Source organism: Choloepus didactylus, chromosome 15 (assembly GCF_015220235.1).
Source record: "Choloepus didactylus isolate mChoDid1 chromosome 15, mChoDid1.pri, whole genome shotgun sequence".
NCBI classification, from domain to species: Eukaryota; Metazoa; Chordata; class Mammalia; order Pilosa; family Megalonychidae; genus Choloepus; species Choloepus didactylus.
Window position 1 is genome coordinate 69,972,406 of NC_051321.1, and position 6,009 is coordinate 69,978,414.

Below are 6,009 nucleotides of genomic sequence, written 5' to 3' on the forward strand. Positions count from 1 at the left end.
GTGGCGCCGGACGGGGCAGCCGGGGTGCGGGACCTCACCCGGGCGTAAGCCTTCCCTTAGACCCCGCCCCACAGCTCCGCCTGCGCGCGAAGGCGCTCCTTTCTGGTGACCCGGCCGGTTCTTTGACATTTTTCGGTCCCGAGGACCCTGCTCTTACCTCTTCCTAGCCCACCCAAGTCACCCAGGAAGTTGGAGCGGCGCCGGGGGTATCCCGGAGTCCCGGCAGAAAGAGTCTGAGACCGCATGCAGCCCTCGGCCTCTGAAATGCCCTGTCCCCCCAAGTATCTTCTAAGGACAGGTAGACCCCTATGAAATGAATTAATATTTATTGGGGAGCATAGTGCGTCGGATTCGAACTCGAGATGAAGTAATCAAAACCACCCCATACCAGAGTTAGGTGGTTCTAAACTTCCCCTCATGCGCAATACTTGGAGGCTTAACTTCTGACATACATACTAGCATTAAACATATGAGGCAATTTCAAGGACTCACACCAGTGTCTTAAGCTTATTTAAAAAGTTTGTATTCTAGTGAAAAAACCAGCAACCTTTTACAGTGGTTCTCAAAATGTGACCCCAGATCAGCAGCCTCAGCATTACCTGGAAACTTGTTAGAAATACAAATTCTTGGGCTCCACCTTAAACTTACTGAATCATAAATTCTGGGAATGGTGCCCAGCAATATTTTTTTTTTCCTTTTTAATTTTTATTGGGCTTGTTCAGATACCATACAACTATCCAAAGATCCAAAGTGTACAATCAGTTGCCCCTGGTACCCTCATACAGCTGTGTTTCCATCACCTCACTTAATTTTTGTTCAATTTTGTCATTACTCCAGACAAGAAATAAAGATAAAAAAAAAAAAAAAAAAAAAGAAAAAAAAAAAGGAAACTTGAATCCTCTCATATCCCTAACCAACCCCCCTCAATTGTTGACTTATAGTGTTGGTATAGTACATTTGTTACTGTTTATGAAAGAACGTTGAAATACTAACTGTAGTATATAGTTTGCAATAGGTATATATTTCTTCCCTATATGCCCCTCTACTATTAACTTCTAATTGTATTGTCATACACTTGTTCTGGTTCAAGGAAGAGATTTCTAATATTTGTACAGTTAATCACTGATATTGCCCACCATAGGATTCAGTTTTATACATTCCCATCTTTTGACCTCCAACTTTCCTTCTGGTAACATATATAACTCTGAGTTTCCCCTTTCCACCTCATTCACGCACCATTCGGCACTGTTAAGTTATTCTCACATTTTGCTACCCACACCTCTGTTCACTTCTAAACATTTAAGTTCATCCTAGTTGAACATTCTCATGCTAAGCAACCACTCCCCATTCTTAAGCCTCATCCTGTATCTTGGTACCTTATATTTCATGTCTATGAGTTTACATATTACAATTAAGTTCCTATCAGTGAGACCCTGCAATATTTGTCCTTGTGTGTCTGGCTTATTTCACTCAGTATATTGCCCTCAGAGTTTTGTCGTCAACGCCCCCCCCTTTTTTGTTAAGATGGTTTTGTTCACACACCATACATTCCATCCAAAGTAAACAATCGATAGTTCTCTGTACGGTCACATATTTATGTGTTCACCACCTTCACCACTATCTATATAAGGGCATCTACATTTCTTCCACAAGGCAGGAGGGAGAGTCAAAGAAGGTAGAGAGGCAAAAGAAAAAGGAAAAAAAAATGACAGCTAGGAAGCAGCAAAAGGAAAAATAACCTTTAATCAAAGTAAAGAGTCAGACACCACCACCAATGTCAAGTGTCTAACATGCCTCCCCTATCCACCCCCCATCTGCATTTGCCTTGGTATATCGCCTTTGTTACATTAAAGGAAGCATAATTCAATGATTCTGTTAGTTACAGTCTCTAGTTTACGTTGATCGCATCCCTCCCCCAATGCCTCCCCATTTTTAACACTTCACAAGGTTGACATTTCCTTGTTCTCTCTCATAAAAGAACATATTTGTACATTTTATCACAATTGTTGAACAATCTAGATTTCACCAAGTTATACAGTCCCAGTCTTTATCTTTCCTCCTTTCTTCTGGTGTCTCACATGCTCCCAACCTTCCTTTCTCAACCGTATTCATAGTTATCTTTGTTCAGTGTACTTACATTCCAACAATCTGTTTTAAGAAGCCCTCCAGATGGTTCTGATGTACACTAGTTTGAGAATCATGAACCTATTCCTCTAATTGCTTTTCTACCCAAAAGTTTGCAGCTTTCTATCCCACAGCTTCCTCATGGGGGGTGGGATGGGATGGGATAAAGGATTTTCAGTGGAGAGAGCAAGATACACAAGCCCCCACAACCGAGGTGAAGTTGGAACATACTTCAAACGGGGCACTGCCAAATTTGGCAACAAAACAAATCTGCACAACACTCTGGGTATCTGGCATTTCATTCCCCAGCTCCCATCAGTCTCAGCCTGGTGAATAATGGGCCTTTCTGTCCTACCTGCCCAAGCCCTCCAGAATTTAAGCATTCCCTACATCTTTCTTTGTTCACTCTATACTGCTCCCTTGGTGATCCCATCCCCAAGGGAGGGATGCCTTAATTATCACCTTAAAAGGATATTCTCCAATCCCCTTATTTCTAGCCCACTTTCCTATCCTTAGGCACCAATTTCCAGTAGGCTGTTATTCAGACTCCACCACTACATTTCCCACTTTAAAGCATTTAAAAGTATATGAAATTCTGTTGTTTATTGCTGTCTCCCCAATTAGAATGTAAGCTCCTTGACAACAGGGATTCTATCATGTATCTCTAGAGCCTAGTGGTAAGTGTTCAATAAATATTCAGTTGATTACCACAGGGCCCCATAAACCTAAGCCAACTATTTCATCCGATGATCAACTAAATAGTTGGAGATTTGTTTCCAATACTGGAGGAAAAACTGGCTCTGATAGACCTATTTAGAAGATATATTAGAATCCAATGTGGTGCTATACTCAAGGATTTTCAATAGTGGTTTTGCCAGTATGATTTTTCACTTCATGTGCTGACTCAGAAAATATAATTGAAATATATTTCCCTTGCTTATGTCTATTCTATTAAACAAAATCCTTTAAAGGTAGTGGCCATCTTAGAATCCTCAGCATTTAGCAAGAATTTAGGCCTTTAAACTTTTATGTATGATCTCCGTTGCCTAACCATCTAAGTTGTAAGTTTTTGTCAATTGTTACTGTATGACTTCTTTCTCCTGATTAGATATCACCCTTCATTCTTCATAGTCAGTAACCAAATCATAAATTTTACTTTCATGTTCCATCTACAAAATGTCTCTACCTACTTGTTACAGGTGGACATAACCTCTTGCTTTCGATACCCACTATCACTTTAGCTGACACCTGCATTATCTTTTGTCTGAACTGACTATAGCTTCCCAACTGGTTTTTCTATCACCAAATCATCTTACACAGTACTGCCAGTTCAAGCTGTTTATGTCACTGAGCAAAACTCAAAGTGGTATGTATTCAGTATTCAGTAACAGCTACCACTTATTAAGTACTTACCATGTACTAGGCACTAGGTTAAGCACTTAACATTGTCATCATTTTCCAAGCTTTTATATTTGGTAACAGCTTTGAGACATAATTAACATACCAAACAATTAACCCACTTAGATGTACAATTCAGTGGTTTTTAGTACATTCACAGAGTTGTGCATCCATTGCCACGACCAATTTTAGAACATTTGCAACACCTCCCAAAGAAACCCCATACCCTTAAGCCATTACTCCTCAATCCCACCTTCCTCTACATCCCTATGCAACCACTAGTCTATGTTCTGTCTCTATATTTGCCAACTCTGGGTATTTTATATATATATGTAATTACACACTGTGGTCTTTTGGTCTTTTGTAAATGGCTTCTGTCTCATAGCACAGTGTTTTCAAGGTTTGTCCATGTTATACCGTGGATCACTAATTCTTTCTTCTTTATGGCCAAGTAATATATCATGTATGGATATACCACATTTTGTTTATCCACTCATCTGCTGATGGACATTTGGTTGTTTCCACTTTTTGGCTATTGTGACTATTACTATGAAAATTCATCACAGATTTTTTTGTGTGTGGATATTAGGTTTTCATTTCTCTTGGGTTATACCTAGGAGGAATTGCTGGTTCACGTAGTAACCTTTTAAGAAACTGCCAGTTTTCCAAAGTGGCTTCACCATTTTATTTTCCCAACAGCAGTGTATGAGGTTTCCAATTCTTCCACATACTCACTTACACATGTTGTTGTCTTTTTGCTTATAGCCATTCTAGTGGGTGTCAAGTTATCTCATTGTGATTTTGTTTTGCATTTCCTGGTGACTTCTGACATTGAGCATCTTTTCATGTGATTATTGCTCATCTGTGTATTTTCTTTGGAGAAATGTCTATTAAGATTCTTTGTCCAATTTTTAATTGGGTTGTCTTTTTATTATTGAGTTGTGAGAGTTCTTTACATATATTTTAGATCTAAGTCCCTTATCACATGTATGATTTACAAATATTTTCTCCCCTTTTGTGGGTTATCTTTTTACTTTCTTGCTGGTGTCCTTTTAAAACTTAAAAAAGGTTTTAATTTTGGTAAAGTTCACTTCATCTATTATTTCTTTGGTTGCCTGTGCATTTGGTGTCATAGCTAAAAAAACCATTGCCTAATACCAGTTCATGAAAATTTATCCCTATGTTTTCTTCTAAGAGTTTTATTGTTTTCACTCTTACATATACATCTTTGATTCATTTTGAGTTAATTTTTGTATATGGTATGAGGTGGGGATCCAACTTCATTCCTTTGCATGTGGATATCCAGTTGTCTTAGTATCATTTGTTGAAGACTGTTTTTTCCACAATGAAATGTTTGGTACCCTGGTTGAAAACCAACTGACCAAAGACTAAGGGTTTATTTCTGGACCCCCAATAATTTTTCACTGATCTCTATGGCTAGCCTCATGCCAGTACATTGTCTTGAATATCGTTGCTTTGCAGTCAGTTTTGAAATCAGGGCACATGAGTCCTTCAACTTTGCAAACATTCTCATTTCACTTTTTGTTTTTTTCTTTTAGCGAATAATAAAAAAGATGATAAAAAGAAAAATAACATATCATACAATACAATAGTAAAGACAGAAAACACCGCCACTACCAAGAATCTTCTATCCCTCCCTTATCATTTAAATTTTAATGTAACTCTGGGTACTAGGCATTATTCCTATTTTACACATAAGGAAACTAAGACTTTAATTTTCCCAGGGGCAGGCACCAAAATATTTGGTGGTTGCCCCAGGATTCATCATCAGATCTACATAATTCCAAAGTGCATGCAGTGACCAGCAGGCTATGCTCCCTCCATAATATAGTCTCAACCTACATTCCAGACTTAATTTATACTAATCTCGATATACCCTAAAATATCTGCTACAAAATATCTGCCCCCAAACTTCTCCTGTTGTTTCTTCCATCTGGAATGCCTTGCCCTTCATCTGTTTCATAAAATTCTAATTCACAAAACCTTCACTATCACTTAGAGTGATCTCTTTCCACTTATTTCCTTAGCACTACAAGCCTCTCTTATGGTTCTTATTCCACATTAAACCTTGTAGTACTAAGTTATCTCTGTATATATTTCCCTTCCTAGTTTAAGAGTAAGGACCATGTCTCATACATCTGTGTATTGCCAAGACCCAACACAGTACTTTTCACATGGTGGGTGCTAACTAAATGTTTTGAATGAATATATGAATTCTAAAATTACCCCTATTGGACAGGCAATGGGGGTGGGGGATAGAGTGAGGGGGTGCTTGGCAAGGTGCCTAGGGAATATCCTAATCCTGAGAGTGTGATAAGAGAAGGATGATGTGAGACAAGGTTAGAGTGGCAGGCCCAGAAAGCTGAAACTAATCACTCTCTTGGCAAGAGAGAAAACTCCAATTTTGAGGTGCTGTGTACAGATGAGTAACACTTGCTAGTGAGTAGAAAAGATAAAACAAACAGC